Here is a 26,553-nt window from a genome sequence, read left to right as displayed (position 1 = left end):
TTTCTGTAGGTTTTGTTAAGAAGGGAAAGTGCAGTGATGAGGATGAAGATGGCGTAGCCTGCTCGAAAATACTATCACTCTGAACCTTGGAACAAAAATGTTAAGGTTCACACTGAGTTAAATCCAAACATGCATCTATACTGAGGAGAGAGAGAGTGGGGAGGAGGGGAGGGGAGGGGAGGGAGGGAGGGAGGGGGAGAACATGAGAGTATTTGTCTATGGTACAGTCAAATAGCCAAGTTTGGTGAAGTTGATACTTTAGGTTTTCTGCTCATTACATTTTGGGACAGATGGCTGCTGGCTAGTGAGTCTTGTAATAGTGCCAGGGTAACAGATACCTGGATGATATCTGTGAACACAAAAAAGATTTTATTCTGTGCCTTGAAGCCTGTCTTTTTCTTTTATTGAAATTTTCAATGCTGGGGAATCAAACCTGGAGGTTTGTGTCTGCTAGGCAAGCACTCTTTTGCTGAGCTGTACCTCAGCTTTCTCAGTCTTATCCTCTGGAAAGCCCCTACTCATCCTGGATGTTGATTTATGGACATTAAGCATCATCTGATATGGTTGGCTCTCACTATATTATTCTATGTACTGACTTGAGAGGACATATGTTCATTATGTGTTTTGTATTTAACAAGTTGTGGATGTCTCAAACCTATTGACAGCCTCACTACCATCCTCACCAAACCTAGGCAGCAGCAACAGCTGAAAAATGTCATTTAGAGACTTGTAAAGCCCTAGGAAGACTATCTTTTATTCTAAATTTCAGAATGAGGCAAATGATTTATTCTTGGGTTCAGAATAGATCTAAACCAGCCCACTCAAAGTGAATTCTAGGGACCATTGGCAAAAGTTGTTTTGGACTAGATGTGAGCATGTAAACAAGCTGTCTGGGAATCCTTAGAACAATCCTAGAGATATCAAGGTAAATCCATCACTCTCAGGATGGAGCAGGACCAGCAACACAGCAAAACCAAAAGAAATGGGTTCCTTGAGAGCACTGCAAGCCATAGGGTATGACCTCTTAAACATGGACTGACTGGTGTACTTTTAAGTTACAACCACCAATATGTGCTTTATTGAGCAAGTCGGTTTTAGTCATGATTTTTGTTCATTGCAGCAGAAAGCAATGTGACCTGCTCATGCCACGGTAAGGTAAGTCTCTCCCATAGAACTGCAGGCTCACATAGCCATCCAGGCCTCACATTATAAGCTTTCTGGGCTCAAGGACTCATATTTCCAATATTGTGCAATATTTTCACCTAGCAGACCTTTTCTCCTCATACTTAGTTCATATTTCATCAACCCTTCATAACAGATAATAAAGAAACCATATCAAATAAGTGACTGCATCACTCAGGTCAGAGCTCATCCCTTTATCAATTATTTGTACATTTTTAACATTAGACTTGATTCTCCTTGCAGTATTCACTCTTCTCAATATAGAATTAGTCATTTAACCTGCTTTTCCTCCCATTCCCTAAGTATATAAGCAATACATGTTATAAAAGTTTATATGACACATAAATTGAAAATAAAAATAAGCAGTGCACCTCCATTCAATTTTTGCCCTGTCAAGAGTTATCAATGTAGAACTCAAATAGACAATTTTGTCTTTATTTCTTTATTTCCCTGTCTATCCTTATCACCATCTCTTCTAAGAAAAATAAATATAGTATAAATATAGCATATGATGTTAGTCATCAGAGCAATTATTTTCTCTGTTTCAGACTGATAGATGCTTTAATCTAGACACCCTATCTGCTAAGTATTTACTGTACCATATACTCACATAGGGATGAAGCATAGCTAATTCCTGAATATAAGTTATAACATTGACCTTTTTTTTCTGAAATAGAGAGAAAGGGATTCCTATATTTACTGTAGGGCAAAAACAAAGCAAAACAAAAAAACAAAGGTTGCAAGGTTCAGTTGCAGGGAATACTTCCTAAGACATTCCAAATAGAAAACCTTGTGAAAATAAAGGTAATAACTACAAAAATACAAGAAAAAAAAACACCTATCATTTGATTCTCATTGAATTAAAACACACACACACACACACACACACACACACACACACACACAAACACACACAATTCCTGGGTTTTAATAATTATAGAGATCTGCTACCTGGAACTCCTAATTGATAAGTCCTCCTAGGTGGGTCTTTGTTTCAACCACAACAGATGAAAAGGAGGGATTTGGAGAATGAGCCCTTGAAAAGGAGTGTGATAATAGCCATTTGGCCACATGGGAATGAGGAGTCTGGGGCTGGCTTCAAGCCTGCTTGCCAAGCAAGGCTACTTCTTGCACTTTCTAATTGTACCCAGCCCCACAGGTTTCAAACCAGAACTTAAAACTACAGGCACAGAGAGCACACCTGAAATTCGCCATGGTTCCTCCAAGCCATCATGCCTTCCAATGGCATAAATGATAAATAGCAAAGGGTTTTTAATCCAATTGGCCCCCAAGTTGCCTGCCAAAGTAAATCGATGTCTTTGGATATAAAGAAAAGCTGTGCCTATCCTTGGTGGATGAAATTGCTGTCCAATCCAGAGTGGCATTTGAAAAGCTTTTAGTCTGACACTTTTACACCAGTTTCTTACTCTCACTGAACAGGGGGAATGTTTAAACCAAAAGCCAATAGAAGTTCCAGGAGAACCATCCCATTGGAATCTTAGGGTTACTACTCAGAAATATATGTGAGTATTTTGCAAGGATGTCCCCAGTATTGAGAGCAAACCAGTTTCCCAACTTCAAATTTTAAAATCAACTCCCAAATTCTGATATGGATTAAGTATTCAAATAAAAAAAAAGTCAAAACCTTTGGCAAAGATCCAAAAACTGGAACCATGCACAACTTAGTAGAGTCTATTGGGTAAATGCTAGCTAGGGTTACACTGTACAGTCTGGAATCAGAAAGGTGTGAGTCTAAATCCCAGAAAGGTGTGAGTCTAAATCCCATATGCTATATTAAAATCATCAATTTAGTAATATTTGGATGAGTCTATCTCTAATTTCATTTTATCACTTGATAAAAAATAAAAGTATCTACCAGGTAAGACTGTGTGGATTATTAGCAGAGAAAATGCACACGAAACATTCAGCAAAGCGTTTGGGACATCGTAAATTACATGATTCTTCTATTCTGTACTTTAATGTGATGGGGTTAGCGATGGGGCTGTGGCCTAATTGGTATTTGGCAGATTCACTAAAGAGCTATGATATGTTATTTGGCATCAGTTTATTCCCAGGCTTTCTTCTCAAAATGAAATTTAGCCTTTGAATAATTGCATCAGGATTTGGGTACCATTCTAGAAATTAAGTAAAAGTGAACAGAAATGTAATAACTGTCTTTTAATAAAGTTTTGAAGTAGAAATAGAAACAAATTACCAAGCAATCAGAAATAAATCGTTTCAAACCAGAAAATGTCATGATTTCCCTGACTACTGTGTATAATTTTTTTCCACAATTAACTTCCATCGCAATAAGTTAATATCTATGAAACACAATTTATGAAAAGTATGACTACCTTTTTAAAAGGTGTCCCTTTTGTGCCAAATACTGTGTTCTGTGATTATTATACCCCATTCACTTGGCTTAATGCTCCCATCTTTCTCCTGTCCTACTGTACAGATAAGGAGAGTGAGACAGACCCCATTGACACTCTGTAGGAGACAGACCTCCCTTTTTCTAATTGTGCCCTGCTCTCCTTTACCCCTTTCTCATCCTCTAGAAGGAAATTCTCATGTCATCAAGGCAAAATTCATGTTTGCTACTTTGCCCTTTAATCAGTTGGGCCGTGGGGATGAATAAGCCACCCTGGACATACCTCATTTTGACAGCTAAGAAAAACCATCTCATGACAAATTGTTTGAGACACATGATTTGTCTATGTGTGTCTTGTTTCTTTCCAAAACATTCTTGTCACAGTTTTGTCTTGCTATAAAACCCTTCCTCACTGAGATAGGGTCTCTCGTAACTCAGGCTGACCTTCAATTTGATACACGGCAAAGATAACCTTCTGTCTCCAGTTTCCAGTTGTTGGGATTACAGGTGTGTCCCACTATGCTGGATTTATGCTGTTCTGGAGATCAACCCCAGGGCACACTAAGCAAGCCCTCTAACAACCAAGCTGCGTGCCAGCCCCTCTTGCTATAAATGTAATTGTGAATAACTCATGCTCAATTGTCTTTTGTTTTTTATAAATAGAGCTCATCTTTTGTGGGTGGAAAAGATGGAAAAACCATCACTAGATGAGAAGAAACTCAGTTTCCTGAGTTTGGCACATTGCTTTATTTCTCTATGAAGCCACATGAATTGAAACCCAGATACTGAATAATAAAGCCCGGATTCTTGCATGTCATTCTTTTTTAAAAATGTGTCACAATAAAGCTCACTGCATAATACATATCTCAAGGGTACTTCATAACTATATTTTTCTTGGCAGTAAGGTAGACTCACGCTTTTAGGAACCCTTAACCTTCTATCCCGAGCTTTATAAAATGTCATGGGTTGCCTGCACCATTAAACACAGATGCTCTTTTACATCTGCAGTGATTTTCTAGATTCCCTACCTGGATCATTACTGTGAAAGCCCAGAGGCTTTGAGCTGAACATAGAAATTTTACAGATCCCTTCCTGGGACACCCGATTGTAGATTAGACCCCAAGTTTCAGGTTACACACCTTAAGTGCCAATCAAAACACATTGCCCCTTCTCTTCTTTAAGCAGAACTTATTCAGAGAAACAGAAAAATATAGAAAACCTATTTGTGGGGAGAAAAATGTATGGGAGGGAAATGTGTTTGTGGAAAAAAATATATTCTGTAACCTCAGATTTTCCAAGTCTTTTGGCGTAGTCAGAAAGAATCCTCGGAGAGGAGAGCCAACTTTATGTTCAATGTGACAGTTCCAATGACCAAATCACTTATTAAGGAGAAGCAAGGAGAAAGCTAAGAAGCCAAGTTTTCTGATGAAATAAAAAGGCATGTATTTTCCTTGCAGAGAGATGCTAAAGCAAATTGTCCTCCTTCAGAACAAGAGTATTTCTGTCAGCTCTACAGCTATCTAGAAAGAGAGAGTGCATTCAATGTACAAGGTTAACACTTCACTCAAATTAGGGACCAGAAGACAGTAGCTTCTTGCAGGTGAAAGAAAGCAAGCATCATCAAGCCAGGCACACTCAAAACATTCAAGAAAATGTCTTTTCTATTCCTCTCCATATATAATATGCCATATGACACTACAGTTAAATCTGCTGCTCAAAAAAAAAGAAAAAAAGTACATCAAGCTGTTGGTTTCTGAGAGATTTGGGTTGAAGCAAAACAACAGGACAGAAAACAGTGTAGAAAAAAAGACCTTGCAAGGAAATAATACTGTATAGTTCACAGACCAGGAGTTAGCACACATTCTGTGCAGCCAGGACCTGGAACCTGGATACAGAGCAGTACACCCAGAGATCCACAATACAGCTTCAGGTAGTTGTTAATGGCAAGAGGGAACTGGAACACACAGCCACAAGTTACATAGATCCCGGGCATATCTTCTGCATCTTTCTGTCCTGCGGGAATGACTCTGGGTGCTCTCTCTCTCCTCTCTCTCTCTCTCTCTCTCTCTCTCTCTCTCTCTCTCTCTCTCTCTCTCCCTCCCTCCATCAACAGGCACAACAAATGCAAATCCAATCCCAGCCTAGCAAAATGCAGAGCCGACCACCATACCGTGTTTTACAATAATTCCACAATGCCAATTATTCACAGTCCCTCAGTTCTGTTCACACAAAAGATTGCAATTTGAATCTTGCCTTGCACAGGTTCAGCTCGGTAGGAGCTGGTAACCAGGCGAACAGTCTGTTTTAAGATTTACGGATCGCTGGGGAGAGTCAGTTGGGGGGTGGGGATGGATAAATTGCCCTGTACATATCTCGTTTTGGCAGCTAAGAAAAACAATTTTATGACAAAGAGACTTGTTCTTTTCAAAGCTCACCCAACAAATGAAACTGACAGAACGAAACCTGAGAAACTTTAGCAACCACGGAAAGCAGCCTTCCAAGGATCAAGGTAAATAATTGATCCCTCGGGTTCTGTTTCATCTTTTAAGCTATTTTGATCATTAAAGGGAAATTGTGGAATTTGTCAGAAGCCCAAACACTGACACACTGACTTCTGACAGCAAGTGCATCTTCCAAGCTACAGATATATTTGCCAATCTTATTCAACAACAATTGGCTGTCAAGCCAGGAAACTTACCGAGCACAAAATTAGGGAACAAAGCAGGGAGGAGGCAGGAGACACTGAAAGCAGCTTTCCTGTTTCCTTGGTGCCAGATTCTCCTGTCTCCTGTCCGGCTCACACTTGCGTTGATAACTAAGACTCCGGCAGAACTCACTAGCGGAACCTGATGAATTATAAAACAGCCCCTCCTAGACGCTCATATTTTACATCGCAGGGGGTGAGCATGAAGCATCCTCAGTGGCTGGGTACATATATTTCCTTGTAACTCATCCTGAAGAAGATAACAGCTTCAGAGGCAGTGACAGTAATTGGTGTTTGGGATGTACCAGTACTAACCAATAGGATGCTTTCCCACCATCCATACAGCACTCTCATTCTCCTCGCTTGTATTCCCCTATACCTTGTTAAGGTGGATCCACCCAAACCAGTGGGGAGAAGGCAGAAACAGCGAAATGTGGAGAAGAGCCCCACATCAGAGAGAGGCATATATATGCATGCATACAGAACTGTGCTATTTGGGGCTTTTATAATCGTTCTGTAAAGACCCAGCCCTGCAATGGCATAGTGCGCCATAGTGCATCCAATACTTCCACTCTGACGAGTCTCTCAGTGACCAGGAAGGTTTCAGAACCACCAAATGCCAGAGATTAGAGGCCAAGGAACTTTTGGTGCTTGCTGAACTTGGAGGAGACAAGTAATCCTAGGGATTAACAAGTCCACCCTGCTCATTGTGTCTGTAAAGATATCATGGCAAGAAAGGTTAATGACTTGCCCAGGTCACACAGTTCATAATTCCTGAGTGTGACAGGAACTTGAGCCTAAGCCCGGGACTTCTGATATCAAGCACAAAGTCTTTCTATCCTCCTATGCCGACCCCAAGAATAGAAGCCATGAAAAGTGTAAACTATGGAAATGAGAAATGATATTATTAAACAAGAATTATTAAAAGGAAGGTGTGAGTATCATGCTTGAGCCTTGTTTCACATCTGACAAAGGTGAGTTTGAAGTGGGAAGGTTCATCAGGTATCAATTCCCCTAGATAGCACATTTTGAATAATAATGACAAGTGTTTATTGGGAACACATGCCAAGTGGTTTTCTAAATGCTTAGCATACATCAATTCATTTTATCTTTAGAATGCTCCTATGAAATGGGTCTTAGCAGTGAAAAATACATTAAATATGAAAAAAATACAAGATTCAGAGAGAGTAATCAATCTTCTAGACAGGATCACACATCAACTACCCAGCAGAAATGGAGTCATTCTCTAGACTGTTCAGTTCAAAGTCCACATGCCCACATACTGTCCTACCATAGAAATCATTGGTGTTAAACTGCTCACAACTGATGGACAATGGGCACATTTATTGATGATGATTTTTACCTCTGCCAGTAACCAACTATATAAGCTATTGTTTTATTTATTATGGGTACACTCATGTCCACCTCAAAAAAATCAAGTAGAATATTATCAGAAAAAATAGTATCCCCCCCTTTTTAATACCACGTGTATACAGACTGGTAGTATTGTTCCTATCACACTTCTATTATGAATATTTATATATGACTTTTCTTTTCTCCGGAGTATCTTTTAAATGTCAGTTGTTCTTTGCCAAAAGTCTTCCTGGATGTTATGAAAGTACAGGGGGAAATTCAGAGATGTCTGGGATTCAGGCTGACAGGCATCACTAGGATGTGGATTTCTTGTGAGAATAGAAGACCACAAGGGTCTTGCTCAGGGCTGCAAAATCAGTCAGTTTTTCTCTCAACTTCACCCATTCCTTCTACTCCAATCAGCCTAGCTCACTAGTTTCTTTCTACTGTATCAAATGAACTTGCCAGTCTAAGGAAGCATATTTACAGTATGTTTCCTATCTATTCTGATGCTACACTAAACTTTTGACCTTCTTTCAGATGAACATCTGTCACCAATCCCATAAAAATAAATGAATTTTTGTATGAACCCATTATTTCCTGTCATTAAATCAAGGTGTGCCAGGGGAGACAGGCATTTCTCTTGTCCAACTCCTCTGAAGTCAGCATAAATTATTATAGTTGCTATTAAAAATTGCTATCTGGAGGCTAAGAAAATGGCTCACCTGTTAAAACAATTGCAGAGCAAGTATGAGAACCAGGTTTGGGATTCCCAGAGCCCATGTAAGTGCCAGATGGGTGTAGCAGCCCACCTGCAATTTCAACTCTAGAGACAAGAGATTCCCCAGAGCAAGCAGGCTAGCTGTATTAGCTATTCTGGTTAGCTCTAGGTTCAGTTGCAAGACTTTGCTTTAATGTGGAAAGTAGTGAGGAACTGACCGTAGCCTTAGGCCTCCATATGCACATGCTCACGTGCGCACATGCACACACACACACACACACACACACACATACACACACACACAAATGCATCCATACACATGTGAATGTACAAATACACATGCATACCATTCACACGTTGGAGGAAAACGAAACTTCTTTCTTTAGGTGGGGTACTGGTACATACCTATTATGCTTAGCACTTGGGAGGTAGAAATGGGAATATGACAAATTCAAGGCCAGCCTGTGCTACATAGCAACAACCTGTCTTTAAAAGGGGATGAGGCGGGGGTGGTGGGGGGAGATAAAAGGAAAAAGAAACTGCTGTCTTAAAGGTATGCAATCATCATTCCTTGGTAAACCTCAGGGTTGGTTAAATCCTGGGGCTTTAGAGATGTTACCATGCTATGTAGAATATGCAGGTCTATAATGACAGACTTCCTCAGCTCTCGAATTTCCAGAGGATGACTTTGTATCCAACTTAATTTGATCACATACAGACTACCCCCCCTTTGATCACACACAGGCTACCCTCTCTTTATTTTAAACATTCTCTAAGTAAGCAAAATATACACAGTTAAGTGCATACACGCATAAATGCAAGCATACACACGTGAATGTGTATACACACATACATGCACACCATTCTCACATACACTTGAGAGGAAAAGGAAATTGCTTTCCTTAGGTGGGATACTGGTACTAACCTATTATGCCCTGACCCCACTTTCAGGGCCATTCTTAATGCTAAGCTGTCTAGAAGCAAACACATGTAATGCAATTGAGGGTGTGGAAAGAATTAAGTATGTAAGCAAAGCCAAGTACCAACACCATGTGTAGCAGAGAGAAGGTGACAACTATGTTTTCAAGATCAGTAGCTACTTCCTGTGTATGTGTGTGAAAGGGAGAGAGAGAGAGAGAGAGAGAGAGAGAGAGAGAGAGAGAGAGAGAGAGAGATATGGTTAGTCATCTATTACCTGAAATAGTTTGGTTTTTACAGTTTTTGCCAGTTTCTTTGTCTTGCTATGATCCTCCCAAATCTCCCTGAAGCTACTCACTTTTTTTTTTTTTAAAGTACATTGATTTATCTATTTTTGTGCATGCACGCTATGGTGCCTGTGCCAAAGTCAGAGGACAGCCCCAGGGAGTCCACTCTCTCCTCCTACCATATGGATCCGAAGGGATTAAACTCATCAGGTTTATAGCAAGTGCCTCTACTTGCTTGGCCATCCTGCCAGGCCCCCAGAAGCCATTTCTGTTTTTTCCATTCTCCTCATCACTTAGCTTCTCCACTGGCATGCCCCGTGAAAAATGAACACAGGTGAGCATTTATAACTCCCACATATTTCTCAGCCTCCCTTTGATGAGTAATCACACCTTTACACAAATTCAATTGTGATTACTACCTCATGTCACCAATTTCTTTCGGACATAATGAGTTATATAGAGCCTTAAATGTATATAAATATGTATGCATATATATATATATATATAATAACATTAGTGATGGTGTTAATATTTATTGGGTAATTAATATGGGCTGGTGATAAGATAAACCTCACATTTCTCATTTAACCCTTCCCCCACAATACCTTTTTGAAATACATTCTATTGCCTCTGGTAGATGAGAACACTCTGGCTAGAAAGAAGAGGTGGATCTACTCACACATGACAGTCAGAATAATTATCAAAGGTTAAGACTACAGAGCCTATTTCTTGCTATTATACCCATAGCTTGTAGGAAATTGAAACAGTAGAGAATGTACTGTATCTACTTTCATGCATATATTCTTTCCTTGGGTGACTTTACTGTCACTGTACCATGCAGATTGCTCTTATTATTAAGGTAAATGATGACATCTTCATTGAGACAATCAATGGCCAATGTGTAGTCCTGTTTATGTGACCTCTGCTAAGCACTTGGCAGAATCAATTTGTACTTTACTGAATTAATCTTCTTTTTCCCTTGTTTCCTAAATTCCTTGAGTTTTTCTACATTATATGTCCATTTTACTTTTTAAATTTTGAGTGTATATGTTTGTGTGTGTGAGCATGCAGTACACATGCACATGAGCCTGAAGACCATATTGGGGCATCAGGTGTCTATCGCATCTGCCTAACTCGTTTAAGACAAGGGCTCTCACTGAATCTGGAAATGGACTAGTATCCAGTACACACCAGTACAGCCATTCTGCCGTCTCTGTGTCCCACAGTGCTGGGGTTTCAGGTCTATGTGATCACTCCCAGCCTTTTAGCTTGAGTGGTGGGAATTTAAACTTAGACCCTTGTGATTGTACAGACAGTGCTCAGACAACGGAATCATCTTTCCAGTGCCAGTTGATCCATTCTTCTAAGTATTCTCAACTGAGCCATCCACATCCCAAACTTTCAAACACAAAGTACCCTACCACTTATCATTAGACCTTTTTGGTCACAGTTATTCTTACTGTCAAGGTTCAAATGACATTTCTGCCCCACCCACCAAACTCTCATATCTACCATCCTAATCTAAACACTTCCACTTGATGTTTAAAGTCAAACTCCCAGCTTCCTCACCAAATATGCTCTGTTTTCAGTATGAGTGTTTTTGTGTGTGCACATGTGTGTGCATGTATAGAGGCCAAAGATCAACTCTGGATATTATTCTCCAGGAGCCATGTACTGCTATTTGTTTGTTGGTTTGTTTGTTCGATTGATTGATTGACTAGGCAGGGCCTCTCATTAACTTGGAACTTGCTGATTAAGGCTGATTAAGCCCCAGGGATCTGTCTGTCTCTCCCTTCCCAATATCAGGACATCATACCCTGTTACTTCATATGGATGTTAAGGGTAGAACTAAGGTCTTCATGTTTGCATGGGAAGTATACTTTACTATCCCCCACTTGGTGTGGAACTTTTCAATAAATAATATAATCACTTAGCTGTGCTTGGTCAAAACCTCAAAGGTGTCGTGTCTCTTTTTACCTTACACTTCAAATCTTATTTGTCATCAAATGTTGTCTTTAGATTATATTTTTGAGCCTTTAAATAATACCTCCCTTATTTAAACCACCATCCTCTTCCAGGAGATTTCTTCGATGCCCTTCTGACTGACTTGCTTTGACCAGCACCTTTCCTAAAATCTCTTATCCATCCTGCAGCCAGAATCAGGCCCAGCTCTGATTCACTCAGGATCGGTTCCTCCACTGCAGGTGGAAGTCTCTGGCTGAACTTCCTCCTTGGTGGAGAGACACAGACAGCATAGCCTTCCCTTTTGTACCTCCCTTAACATCTGCCTTCCCCACAACCAGCTCAGGACTTGCTCTGTGAGGTCAAAGGCCTGGCCTGCTTTGTCTGTGATTGAATTTCTGAGTCTAGACCATTGCCTACCACATAATACTTATATTTGTGATGTGAATGTCCTAACTCCAAAATGTCTTCAATCCCAGCACTTGGGAGGCAGAAACAGGCAGATATCTGAATTTAGGCCAGGCTACTCTAAAGATCAAGTTCCAGGAGAGCCAGGTTTACACAGAGAAACCCTGTTTTAAAAACAAACAAACAAACAAACAGTTTTGGTTTCACATATTTGTACAAATCACTTTATTCTTGTAACAAAATGTTTTAATTATTAATTTTCTTAAGAAACAACCAACCTACTTGTACACTGCTCTGGTTTGTTACAAGCATTTCATAGTGTACTTGATACCTCTCGTGTTTGAATGGACAGAATAATTCCTCAAGAAAGGATGCACAGATTCAATTTTATTCTTCTCCCCAATTTACATCTTTAAAGTCCTTATGCATAATACCTCACTATGACTTCATTTCAAAATTCAACTCTTATAGATTGTTAAGGTGAAGTCATCCTGAAATAGGATGAACTCCCAATCTAATGTGACTGTTGTTAGACATTAGCACTCACATAGTGAGAATACTGACTAACGACTACAGTTCCACTCTCCAAAAAATAAGAACTGGTGAGATCCAGAAGATCCTGGACAGAATTTTTTTTTAAGCATCTTTAGAAGACTAGTAATAGAAGAATAAGGACAAGGGCCACTGGCACCTTGACAACTACAGATTAATTGCTTCAATTTTGACATGAAGGAATTAGTGGGCTGAGATTTAAAGCAAGATCTATATGACTTCAAAATCCATTCCCAGTAGCAGAGATTCCTAGACACTGATCCCTGATCGTTGTGGTCCAAAGAAGAATAAGAAAAATTCATAGGCTACAGTATTTTCTTACTCAGAAAAATGGTCCTTCTTTTGTTATAGGATTATATCCTTCCTCCTGTTTGTCTTTCCTTCCTATTGCTTTTGCTATTATCTTTTTGTTTCTGAAACTGGTGAGGAGAAAGTTCATAAATCTGTTGAACTATAAGGGCATATTTTCTGTAATGCTTTTACTCTATAAAATAGAAAATTCTGGGAACAGATGTTCTAATATTGTTCCTGTCAGAAAACAAATTAAAGAAAGCTCTTCATATATAGCCAAGTTGGGGGATGGGAAGAGGAAAGCTGTGTTCTGAATTAGCTAAAAAACCTCTGCTTTGTACAAAATATCACATTAATGGCCACAATGTCTTATCAGCAATAAATTAATCTGCTGTGGTCCCATAAGAAGGATTTAACTAAGTTAACAATATTTATTACCTCAGACATTGCCTAGTCATAATACCCTCCTCACACTAGTAAAGATTTCCTGTTTTCTTTATAAAAATCTTGTCTTGTTTTTGACCTGATCCACTTTCTTTTGGGTTCAGGACCTGCGGGCTTGTGCAAATGTCTAAGGATTAAATGAGATCACTTCTGCTAAGTATCTAGAACACCATAAAAGCTCTTAGTAAATGCTAATTCTCTTCTAAGAAAGAGGTAAAGCTTTATGCCCTTGGAAGAGAAATGGCTTTAGGATTAAGGAGATTCAGAGCAACTGGGTAATTCAGTGAGATTGGTCCAGCAGCCCTGGCAAATGGAAATGGACTTTACCCTTTTGCTGAGCATTCAGTAATCTACAGACTGTCTATAAAACTGGGGTAATCTACTCTTAGGCATTCATATTCACTAAATACATATGTATTTATAGAAGTAACTATATATAAGCCATATATAGCTAGTACAAATTCCACTGGTATGTATGTATGTATGTATGTGTGTTCTCTTTAGCATCTGACAGATGAAAATGAAAAAGCCTCCACACATAAAAGCTCATTTTCCTAATTAAATCATTACTTGACCCATCTATTGCCCTAGGATCCTTAGAGAAAACAAACTTGAATGCATTTCTTTGCCCATGTTTTATCTCAGATTCTCAGTCAGTTAAAGAAATCCCTATGATTATTTATAAAGAGCCTACCTGATATGTCTGGGTACTATATGATCACACTGAAAACTAACAAAACAATGTAGTTAGCATCAGATTCTTTCTACCCTAAGAGGCTACAGTTCAGGAAGTAAGGAAAGGGCAAGAGGTAACTGTACAGCGGTGTAACATGTTATAAGGATTTTATCTATGGTGAACAGCACCCAGTGTAGCCTGTGACTATGAGGTCATTATAACTTCTTGGGAAATGAGATCATTCATTCTCTCTGTCTCTCTGTCTCTCTGTTTCTCTGTGGTCTCTTGGTCTCTGTCTCTCTGTCTCTCTGTCTCTGTCACTGTCTGTCTATGTATCTCTTTCTCTTCATGTATGTGTTATATTGTATATGTGTTGTATAGTTCATGCATAAGAGTATGTGGAAGGCATATCCATGTAGAAACTAGAACAGGACATTTGTTGTCTTCCTTGTAGCTTATTCCCTGGAGACAAGTAATAAGAGGTGGAATTGAGATGGAAGCTGAGCTTACACAGCTATGCTCAGTTTGTAACATGGTGATGAAGATTTGAGGTCATATCCTCATGCTTACAGAGCAAGCATTCAGATCAATAGGCAATGTTTCCAGTGCCCTTTATACTGCGTCTTAAGTGGACATGGTCTGAATGTATCCTGCAAAATTCATGTGTTGAAGACCTAACTCCAATGGCATTACAGTAGGGTCCATTAAAGGGTGATTTAAGAAGGCTCATAGAGGAATTAGTGTCTGTGTTGGAGCGGTGGGTTCATGTCCAGAAGAAAACTCTTGCTATAAAAGCCAGCTCAGAACACTTATCAAGCGATATCTTCTGCATCTTCAGGACACAGCAGCAGTGCCCTCCCCAGGGGCAAACCCTTGCTCCTGGACTCAAAGACTCTAGAACCTTAAAAAAATAGGTTTTTTGTTTGTTTGTTTGGTTGGTTTTTGTCTTTAAAGTATATACTCTCAGGTATTAGTATCATCATGTAAAATGGGCTAATGCCGGTAAGAGGGGAATGACCAGGATATGCTCTAGAGTGAGAAGCCTGTCCCTCGGAGCTGGAGAGAAGGGTTTGATCGAGGAACTCTGGAGAAGTGAAACTCTTGCTGCTTTAGCACTTAATAACCCAAGTCTGGTTGATAAAAACCAAACCAAACCAACCAAACATACAAAGGAAACAACAAAAGCCCTTAACTGAAGAGTTTAGGAGCTAGGGGAAACAGTGGTGCATGCCTTTGATCCCAGAACTTGGGAGACATAGGCAGACAGATGGATTTCTCTATGATTTTGAGAAGAGACTGGTCTACAGAGTTCCAGGACAGACAGGGCTACATGAAGAAACCCTTTCTAGAAAAACCCAGAGGAAAAAAGAAAAGAGAAAAAGAGTTTAGGAATATAAAAAATAATCCATTTTCATGAACTTTTTCAATTCAAGGAAAGCTGAAGTAGAAAATGTCAGATGTTTTATAGTTAGACAGTTCTGATTCATTCAAGCAACCTTTGCCGGTTACTTAATGTCTCTGAACTGAGCCTTACTTTCTTGTCTATAACATGAGCATATACTAGCTATCTTATTCTGCTGCAATATTCTTATGAAATTCAAAATATACAGTATTTTGTTTCTTGTCTTCCCCAAAGTAGACACCAGAATAAATGTCAATTCATGTGTGAATAATATTTGTGCCCCTATAAAGAGCCTGTGCCATTCAGGGAAACTCCAGTTTCTCATTGGGATGTATGTATCTGTTTTCTCCCCAGGTCAGTGGTCTCAAAGCTTGGTCAATGTTATTTAAAGCCATCTGACCACACACACACACACACATACACACACACACACACACACACACACACACACACACACACACACACTGTCTTAATTGTCTATGTATAAATTAGAAACTATACAACAAGACTGTAAAACTATGATATGATGTAGATACAATAAAGCACATATATTGAGCTTTAAAGACTAACAAAAAAAATTAGAAAGAAGAAAAGTTCTTGGGCACCTCTAAGGTACACATAACGACTTTCTGAAATAGTGAAAACTCTCTTACAGGAAAAACCCAATTTCCTTTAGTCCTGGAGCAGCAGATAACACAGATCAATCATTAAAGAAATATCTATAGGCTGATGAGGCAACTCAAACAGAAAGAAAAAAACAAAAAGGCAGACTGGGTAGCTTGTTAATGCCTGTAACTAACAGAACAAATTATTTCTATGTGTGAGCATGGGGTGGAGGCCAAAGGACAACATTGGGCGCCATTCCACAGATATCCTCTTCCTTGTTTATGTTATTATTGTGAGGGTTTTGGGTTTTGTTTTGTTTTGTTTGTTTGTTTGTTTGTTGAGAGGAGGTCTCTTATAGGCCTCAGGCTTCCCAAGTAGGCTAGGTTGACCAGTTAGCAATCCTTAGTGATCTGCTGGCTCTGCCTCTCCAGAGTCAAGTGCATGACACCTTGCTCAGTGTTTTAAAACGTGGGTTCTGGGGATCAAACTCAAGTCTTCTGGCTAAGCCATCTTCCGAGCCCCCAAACCAGTGAGTTTTCAAATTTTAATATAAGTTTTATTTGTAATAATAGAGGAATAAACAACCAAACTATAACTTCCTCTCTTTCTAAAAGTCAGTGGAAAATAGAAAAGTAATTTCCTATTTTTAAAAACAGGGCTATTAATTATGACGGCAAATTGCTGAGCTTTATTAAGAAAAAGATATTATGCTGATCATTTTCATGCACTCTCCTCTGTCTTTACAATAATCAGGATATCATATTACATGCCTGTAGAAGACATTGGATATACTTTATGTACTGCAAACCATGGCCAATGGATAAAATCTGTTGTACTATCTGCCATGATACCATCTATAAGTCTCCATAAATTTTCATAATTTACAAATGGTTGGAGAAAAATTAAAACTACAATAATGTATTATTGCACCTGAAAAATACATGGCAATCACATGTCTGTTCTCCTAGATAAAGCTTTCTAGCAATGTACATGTGCTTTTTCACTTATGTATCACCTTTGGATGCTTGTATACTACAATGACAGGGTTCACTATTTCAATAAAAGCATAGTCTATGCACAGCTTAAAACACTTAGCTCAGGTCCTTTGGAAAAAAAGAAGTTTGTTGGCTTGTTTATGTGAATGGAGTCTCTTGGAATTATGCAGGTTGTAGCAACATTTCACAAGTCATATTCACAGCAACATTTTTTTAAAAGGAGGATCAACAGGGTTAAGTTACTTGTCTATAGACTTAGAAAATAGCCAAGGCACAGGTTTGTAGAAAAGAATTTTAATACTGACATATACCTGTGAACAGCCCTTTTCTCTGATGGCCACTTCTGTCTACACAGCTTTGACGGTCACACCCAATATAACTTCCTCACTGTGTCTTCTGTCTTCTCTGCTCTCACACTTTGGCTTTAATGTGGCTCAGGCCACGGTTAGGTAGGGAATAGTTCACTAAAACAGCAGCAGGATTTACTCATCCTTTCATCCTACTTCCTCTGGTCTCTCAAGTACGCATTTGGTTCCCGAGTAGAAGGCTCTGACATCTCTGTCTGGGCAGAAAGAGATGAAGACAGATATGTGATGCTATGCTGGAAGCCTCATTATTGGCTCTTTGCCTACAGAAACTCAACCAGCTTATCTTCTTTCCCAAGGAGCTTCAAACTTACACTGGCCCAGCTGGTTCCTTGCAGATCCTCTAACAAGCTGCTCTGCCCAATTGAGATGTGAAGCTGATATGAGGCTTTTCATATGCTTGTCAGTCCCAGAGAATAAATACCTGGCTTCCTTTCTTCTTAATTCTCATTGTATCAGAGCTTCCTGGGGTCTCTCAACCACTCCTGGATTGTCATCAGCTTGTGGTAGACTGCAAATTACAATGGCATTTTCCTGTCTGTACAAGGAACATAATTTATAACCCAGTTATGGTGAGAGCTTTACGTCTACGCAAGCACAACTAACGCTGGCAGGCCATCAATTACATAAGGCTGTAAGATCAGGTTTCACATATGGTAAGCTTACTGAATGCTTCCAGCAAATGGGGTTTATTATTTCCATTTTAGAGAAGATGACACTGCAGGATTAAGCAGTATGCACCTGGAGAGTAAAGGGTTCAGGCATTAAACCTTGAGCTCTCTGACTCCTGAGTGTCTTTGCTGTGAAGTCAGTTTCTTGCATGACAGTTATAAAGAAGAGGAAGAGGAAGAAGAAGAGGAGGAGGAGGAGGAAAAGAAGAAGAAAAAGAAGAAAAAGAAAGGAAGGAAGGAAGAAAGAAAAGAAAAGAAAGAAAAAAGAAAGAAAGAAAGAAAGAAAGAAAGAAAGAAAGAAAGAAAGAAAGAAAGAAAGAAAGAAAGAAAGAAAGATTGGGATGTACTAATTTGCTACAGTATTATCAGTTTCAACAATGGGCAAGAGTTAAACAAATTAGTAAATTATTTAAAGCAATGTAATCTGTAAATTCATCTGTGAAATGGGAAAAACAACACAGACATTCTACTTTTATAAAATATTTAGCAAAGGAAGTCCAGATAAACAGAAACTAGGTTGGTAATTTGGGGGGATTTGGAGTGAACACTGAGAGCCAGTGAGGAATTACTAACAGGCATGAAGCTTACTTGTTGGGGGGGGAGGCGCAGGAGATGATGAAAATGCTCTAAAACTGATTGTGGTAATGGTTGTATAACTCTGAATATATTAAAAATCACTGAATTACATGCTTTAAAGGAATGAATTATATGTCATATAAAGTCACGACTAACGTAGATAAAGCACCTTTCCTAAATAGACAGAGCACAAAGGCTTGCATGGAGCAAGAGCTGTGTAGGCATCGCTTTCTGTCATAGTGATCCTGAGCCAGATACTAGCTACTTTGCCAAACTGATGTACTTTTCCTTCCAGAGGTTAAAACTAGACCCCACCCTGGAAGTTGGGTGTGGCCTTGTGTTTGAGCTCTGGCCAAGGGAATGTGAGCTCTTGCCCATGTGATAGAACAGATCTGTCACACAAAAACATTCCCTTCCCAAGCCTTCAGGTTCTTTTTCTCTCCCCTCTGATTCATACAAATCAATCCTTTGTCTTAAATATATATATACTGGAGATGGAGGAAACATAGGGTCAGGGGAAAAAAAGAAGTTCCTAAATTATTAGGCAAAAAAAATTGTCTATTGGGCCAAAAGACTAAATTCAGACTTTAGACTGTGAGAAAGGAAGTTTCTGTCTTGTTCAAATCATTATTCTATTAGGAATACTGCAACGAATGCATTATGATTAGATTTAATCCTTCAAATATGAGGACAAATTGGCTGACCTTGCTAGGTTGGGGGTTCCTGAGTAGATATCATAAAGGTTGTCTGGCTAATTTAATTATGATTTTCCTAGTAAGGGGCCATCACTGGACATTTTTGAGAGAGTATCAAACTTTTAAATTGCCTGTGTTAACCTGAGGAACGGAGTCCTTGTTTTGCCTTCTAGCCCCTTGAGGACAGGCTAAATGAACAGCAGGTATCATGCTATGAGAATGTGAGTAGCAGCAGCAGCAGCAGCAGCAGCAGCAGCAGCAGCAGCAGCAGCAGCAGCAGCAGCAGCAGCAGCAGGATCACTAACAATGACACCAGGGTATGGTTGCATCAGGCACCCTCAGTCTGCTGCTCCAGGCTTCTCTCCTGCTCTCCTTCATGGAGGACACTGCACCCTGACCTCTTCCCCTTTGCTAAGAGGGAGAAGAATACAAATCAGAGACTATCCAATTGGGTTATGTACAGTCCTTGCTAAGTGCTTTCTAAACTATTATCCATCATTCTATAAATAAGGAAGGCAAAAAAGAGCTATTATCTTTTCCAGTGAATAATGCCAAAATATTTGCTATTGTCTCTCCTTCTGAGGATTTGCTGTTAAAAGGAACAGGTCTGAGTCATTCTTTAGAGAGGGTGAACAGAGGACGTACAGCCATAACCAAAGGGTGACAGAATAGAGAAGTCACTCTTCTAGGTGAATTTCTTAGGTTTATGAGTCCATTCCCATATTTAAGTGTGCCAAACTGAGCCAGCAACTGTGAGGAACACTGGAAAGCAAAGGGAGAGAAAAGTAGGGGTCCATCAAGATCTTGTAAACAAAGTGACCACTGGTGAGTCCTGAGGATTTACTGTGACGTTCTTTTACAAAGCTTAATTTTTGGCAAGCCTCTCACCTAAGTATGATAACAATGAATTCCATGTCAGAGATATGAAAACCGAGGCATTAAAGGATGGATGAAGCAGCATCCCTATGGTCACATAGGTGGTAAATATCAGAGTTGGGCCTGGACCTGGACCTGAATCTGAGAAATGCTGAATGACTTACTGCTCTAGGCACTTATGACTCTAGACCAATGAATGCATTATCACAGACAATAGAGTTTCTGGAGAATCCAGAGGTTCATAGTGTGCCCAACATCAATAGCCTGTCTGTGAGGAAGTGGATGTCTGCACTCAGACATGTTAAGTGGCCAAATGAATAACACACACACACACACACACACATTTTTTTTTCTACTAATAAAAGGAGGTTTAAAGAAGAAAGGCCATTGTCCTGGGCTTAGAGACCAGACTGCCTAGACAGAATTCATAATCCGTTCATTGACTGAAACTCACAGACTGAAAATCTGACATTTCAGGTAGAAATTATGAACTTCCAGATAGAAAGCATTAGATACCTTGCTGAAAATACCTTCCCTTCCTTAGCACATCAGCATAAAAGAAGAAAAAGAGAAGACTCTGAAATTCTTGCTTCTATCTACTTGCCAGGCAGTCCCCGTCTCCTCTCTCACACCATGGCCCCATTGTGTCTCTAGTGTTCTTTAGTATGCTCTATTTAAGCCAGATGGGGCAGGAATATTTTAAAGCAAGTTCAGTAGCCCAGGGGACTGGCTTCATAAATATATAAATAATGAACACTTCAGCCACTGGGAAATCGGGTGGGAATGAGTTTACCAAGTGAGCTGGGTGAACAGCCGAAAGTCTGCTCCGATAAAAGCGGGAATGTTAACCAGGGTCCACATAATATGCAACCGCACTTCCTTCTCCTTAGAGTAAACCAGGGCCTAGTGAGGAACCAGCTGGGAAGCCCTGACAAAGGGTTCAGAGAGATACCCTGCGGCCCTCTCTGCTGAATTTCACCAATATGCTCAAAGGTTACCGGGCAGTCAATGGATGTGAGGTATGAGTTTACTGGCTAGAAAACAGACATTTTCAAGTGCTGAGTCTCTCATTCCTTTGAGTTTGCGATCCATCAAGGCTGAATTTAAAAGAAACTGTAAGCTGAGTCAATTCTGTGTGAAGGGTTATGAAAAGATACAGGAATCAGCTGCGATGTAATAAAGTGTTTCTATTGTCTGGTTTGCGATAAGGCCCTGGGAATACAAACACAGGGCCTAGCCCCTGCTCTGAAGTTCATGAGCTTCTAGGAGAGTTATGTGTTCACAATTATGAACATAGAAAAATGTGCATGAGCTCTTCAGTGAATAAAAGGGTGGGAAGAAGGCTGTTTATGCTTCAGTAAAGGGGATTTTATGTTACCTACCCCTAAAATCCCAAGGGATGTTAACCATCCAGAAAAGTATACGAGATACAGTCTGGATGGAGACAGCAAGGTGAATGGAAACAATCCACAGTGGCATAAAGCAACCTGAAGTTTGTGGTTGCGAACAATGCTCGTACTCAATGGAAGGCTGACTCCGAGGGAAAGATGTGACAGCTAAGTCTCAGCAGATCATCTGCCCTAGCACAGGTCATGAGACCCTAAGCAGCAGCCAGGGAAGCTTCTGAAAGCTGCTCAACAGTGTGAACATGATCTGGTTAGCACTTTAAAAGATCACCTTGGTAACCATGTGGAGGATGGACCGGAGGTGTTAGAGAGAACAGTGAGGGGGCAGAGGCAGCAGGCCAGGTGGGAGGAAGGAGGCCTGGTCTTAAGCAGCACCAGTCTGGATGGAATGAGGAGGGGACAGATGTTCCATTGGGGAAAAACTGGGGTGGAGGTAATGAGGACTGGGTTCTGCTCCCAGGTTTTGTACAATATCCTTGCATGACCTTAGAGAAGCCCTTCTTTTCCCAGATCTTACTTCCAAACTTGTCAGGGAAAAGAGAAACTACATGATGTGTACTTGGCGACTACTTCTCATTCACCAGCAAGGGCAGTCCCTCAGTGAATGGTCTAAGTCTTTGATTCATATACTATTGGATATATTGTTGTGTACATTATAAAAATTATTACAAAGTTCCATCCAATAGAACAAACAGTTTGAGGCACGTTAGCACTTACTGATCATATGTCTTATGATATTGCAGACCTATGATGAACTAATAATGACTATCTCTGTGCCCAGAAAAGAAAAGATGCGGCCAATGATCAACATGAGTCAACCAACACTGAGAAGGAGGTTTTGTGTGCAGTACTGAGGTTGTGTCAGTCAGGAAGAAGAAAAAGAGGTATAGGACATGGGTTCCTGACATAGAAGACTCCTTAATCACAAATGGAATAAAAGTATTGTTACTGTTAGAGAGCTGCAAAGCACCATGGGAATACAGAAATAAAAGAGAACTTTAACCAAAATTTTAAAAGTAAATTCATCTTTGCTTTTTTGTCAGAGCAAACTGAAGTATGGCTGTCTTTCCCTCAGTTCACACCTGCTAAGAGTCCCCTTCAAGACACCAGATAAAGGGGGAGGTCATTTGCTTTAAGAAAGGATTCTTCTATGGGTACGGCTTTCTAGTAGGCTTTCCTTGCAACAACTAAATATGTTCTTCGCACTCAAAACAGTTAGTCAGTGGCGATGACACAGAGACTGTGACAGAAAGTAGAGAAGTGGCAATTCTAGATTTTATATAGGCCAAAGTATACTGAACAGTGCCTAGCGTACAACTTGGGGCTCAGCAAATGTTCAACTGACATGAACAAAATCAAAATGTTAGAGGAAATGAAGTTAAGTCAAAACAAAATCAAACCAAAACACTTCAAATGTAATTAGCTAAAGAATACACTTCAGAAAACTAATTTTAATATAAGAAGTCGGGAAGAATTTCCCAAAACAAAATTCTGCAAGGTTTTAAAGGTCATAGCCACAGTCCTAAAGTCTTGGAAAGCTGATGTCATCCAGTTTGCTTCATGATGCATTTGATTGGCCAATTCCGATCTTTAAGCCAAGGTGAGCTCAGTGTTTGATGCTTTCCTTAAGAAAAAATAATTTTCATTCCTTAAAATACAGCCAGCTGATTAGATTTTCAACATGAAATGTGAGAAGGCCATACTTGGTAAAGGCATTGCATAGAGAGAATTTGATATCTCGTGAATAGGGCAAAGAGAGTTCTACTAGGAACCAGCTGAACGAAGTTGCTGACTTGGGAGGTGAGATACTGTATGGAAAAAGCTTTGAAATGGATTAAGAGTTCTAGGTTATCAATGCAGGTAGAAGTAAAAGAACATGTGCTGGATTGTGATGCATTTCGTGAACAAAGGAGCCTTGGGTATTGATGTCTCAGCTGGAAAGTATGATAATATATACTTGAAAGGTCTTTGGCTAGTAAGGACCAATAATACAAGATGTGGGATAGACATAGCCCTGGGATTGTAAGCCTTATTAGAGGCTAGCTAAGATGGTCACTTCACGGACCACCATTGGAAGAAGGAGGTCATGGAGAGACAGACATTTCTCCTAGAGGCTTTTGGCTACAGGTTGACCTGGTTGTCACCCAGGCTCTCTAATTCATTACTTGTCATTGAACTGGACAATCACTCTACTTCATGTAAGCATGGGTCCTCACGGTAAAGAATGCCAACAACAGGGATTGGTCTGTGGAAAGGCAGTGGGATAATAGATGTAAATGCCTTAGTACAGTGCCAGGCACACAACGGGCATGGCAACTATTACAAGTATAATTAGTTTTGCTGAAAAAGAAATGTTCTTTCCAAAATTGGCTAGAAATCATTTCAGACATGTATGAGACTGAAATAAAAATGTATGGATGATGAATTTGCAGAAAAGAGAGTGGGTGCTTCATTTTAATATAATTGTGATGTGCTGAACTTCGCAGAATCTTCTGTCAATCATAAGCATTCCATATAGTAAAATTATTCTGTGAGTGAACTTGGACCTTATATACAAGGTGTTTCTAAATATGTTCTGCTTTCATATGCCACAGGGGTGCACGGGGCTCTTCTGCATGCTTTGATAATACAAAGAACACTAGCCTAGAGGGACCATTTGAATCTCAGCCATCACTTCATGTCTATCAACCCTGGCTATCAATGAAACAAAATACTAGCCTCAGTTTCCATGTCTGCATAGTGCAAATAATCATCACAAGCAAGGCATCCGCATGGTTTTCAAAGATTTTTGTGAGATTAAAATGTATTTCCTGAGTTCTTTCTAAACCTTTATGAGTCTTTTCCAAACTAGCATGTGACCTCCCCAATATGTGGACTGTATAGTCAGGGTCTGCAACCAAGAGTTCAGAGTCAGCCAGGTGGAATCAACTGGTCTGAGAGAAGCAGAGAATGAATAAACGATCCCTCCAAACATGAGTTGTTCTTCCTGTGTTTCAGATAGGTAGGCCTCTGATGAGCGGGTACAGTAGGTGTCAAGTGTAGCTACAGTAGGAGCAGGTGGCATACATCTGAATACACTAAATATCAGAAACTCTGGGGACTATGGCCAAGCTACAACTTTCCAAAACTCCTCACCAATCACTGCTTCTGAGTGTCTACCTAGAGCAAACACCTAAAGGATTGCAGGAAAGCTGACAGAGACAGAAGTCCAAATAGGTCACGGAAACAGAATAACATCCACATGAAAAACCAAGGCACATACTCAGGTGTGATCCAAGCAGGCCTGGCAAGATCCAGAGCAGGCACTCAAAGAGCGGGTGTAAAAGGGAGCAGCCGAGGACTCTGCCCCCACCACTGTGTGTGTGTGTGTGTGTGTGTGTGTGTGTGTGTGTGTGTGGGCGTGTGCGCGCGCATGCATGAGTGCACATGTGTACATTCTACTACCCTTTATGTCTTTGACAAATGAGCAGGTTTCTATAGCTCTCTGAATCAGAACTAAAGGACGTAAAATAATTTATATTCTCTTACATATAAAAAGAAGTTAATTGAGACAGGTAGCGGCTTAAGGAGGAGAGGCACCATGAGACTTTCTCATTTTACCAGGGGCTCTGGCAGAAGATGGAGCCAAAATTCAGCTGAAGTCTTTTGCCCAAAGAACCAAGAACAGAGGAAAGAAATATAACTCTAACATAGACCTGGTCAGACCATGATTCCAAGAGTGAGAATTGATGGAAAGAGCGAGCAAACTGTAACAATGATAACAGACGCTGGTGGCGTGCTCTCTTTGTCTACTGTGCATTTACGGGGACTTCAATGCCTTTAAAACGCCTGTTTTGATAGAGTAACTGAAAAACATCAAATGGATTGTGGATTATTAAAAAACATAAATGAATAGAACCTCTTATAGTTAAAGGACAGGTTAATCCCTTTTTCTTAAAAGATTTTAAAACTAAATAGATAGAAAATTACAATGATTCCTGAGTACTTAGGTATTGTGATCCAAACAATTGCTTTCATATTCCTATTTTACTTAGAGTAACGGTGAGTAGCTGATAAAGTTTTCGTTTTTTTTTTTTTTTTTTTTTTTTTTATTTTATTCTTTATTTACATTTCAAATTTTCGCAGAGCAGTACCATTTGGGGCACTTAGGAGGAATAGTACACAACGGGATGCCATATCTTTGTTATATACTTCTTTCAGTAGGCTCTTTGAAGGGAGTAAGCAAGAACCTCTCCTGTTTAGCCACCAGATTGTAAGCTATGGTTAGAATTTCCAGCTTATAGAGCAGACATGTCTGAGCACATATTCTGTCAATCATGAGTTGAGTATCTTTGGGTTAGTTACTTGATCCTGTTGAACTTCAATCTTTTTTTCCATTGGCAAAATCAGGATGAGTAGAAACATCCATATTAGGAAAGCAACAGAGATCAGAATGTTTTGAAGATCCTGACAGTGTTTAGGGCCCAGTAGACATGAGAGGCTGTCTGTATTCCCTGTCCAGGCACATCTGCACCCAAGCTTCTTTAGAGAGTGACTATGTTAGGCTAAGCACTGAACAGACAAAGAAAACCAGGGAGAGTGAGACAGTGTTTGTGAAAAAAAAAAAAAAAAAAAAAACAAGCCTTCTTAGCCCAAGATAGGGGATGGGGGGGGCAAGGGGGGAGGGCAGTGAACAAAGAAGGCAATGTAGCCCTGAGGATATTAGAACAAAAGTTAGCTCAAGTACTCTGGGGCATAAAGGGTGTCGATGAGTCTGCTCCAAGGATAGTACACGGGTTCAGTACAGGGCATGGGGTGTGTATATTTAAGGCCCTTAGGAGAAAAGTACCATACATCACAGACACCGGGAAGAAGAGGCCTCATGAAGAGGGGTGAAGGTCTGTACAGATGGCCTTAGCAGGTTATTGGGGCACACTGTTAGCCGAGCTAGCCGTCACATCACACAGGGCCAATGAGACAAGGAATTCAGTATGTTTAAAACTTGAAAACTAGAAATTTATAGCTATCCAGTATTGCTCTGACACGGGAATGTCCTGAGGGTGGAAGGGTTATTTTCGTAGTGGAAAGTTATGTTACTTCCTTGACAAGGATC

General features: G+C 40.0%; 1 protein-coding gene across 24 annotated transcripts in view; it reads right to left on the bottom strand.

Annotated features, from left to right (window-relative positions):
• The window catches only part of Dlg2 (discs large MAGUK scaffold protein 2), a 1,883,913-nt gene that overhangs the window by 189,938 nt on the left and 1,667,422 nt on the right, over positions 1 to 26,553 (bottom strand). Inside the window, exon 1 of one of the 24 annotated variants that reach the window (XM_021215126.1) lies at positions 6,252 to 6,506. The exons of the other annotated variants lie outside the window; for them this stretch is intronic. The gene's annotated coding sequence lies outside the window, so the exon portion shown is untranslated. Of the gene's footprint in view, positions 1 to 6,251; positions 6,507 to 26,553 lie in introns of those variants that run through there. 24 annotated transcript variants of the gene reach the window in all.

Source organism: Mus pahari, chromosome 1 (genome assembly GCF_900095145.1).
Source record: "Mus pahari chromosome 1, PAHARI_EIJ_v1.1, whole genome shotgun sequence".
NCBI lineage: Eukaryota > Metazoa > Chordata > Mammalia > Rodentia > Muridae > Mus > Mus pahari.
Note: the sequence above shows the minus strand (reverse complement) of the source record. Positions and strands in the feature narration are given on the sequence as shown.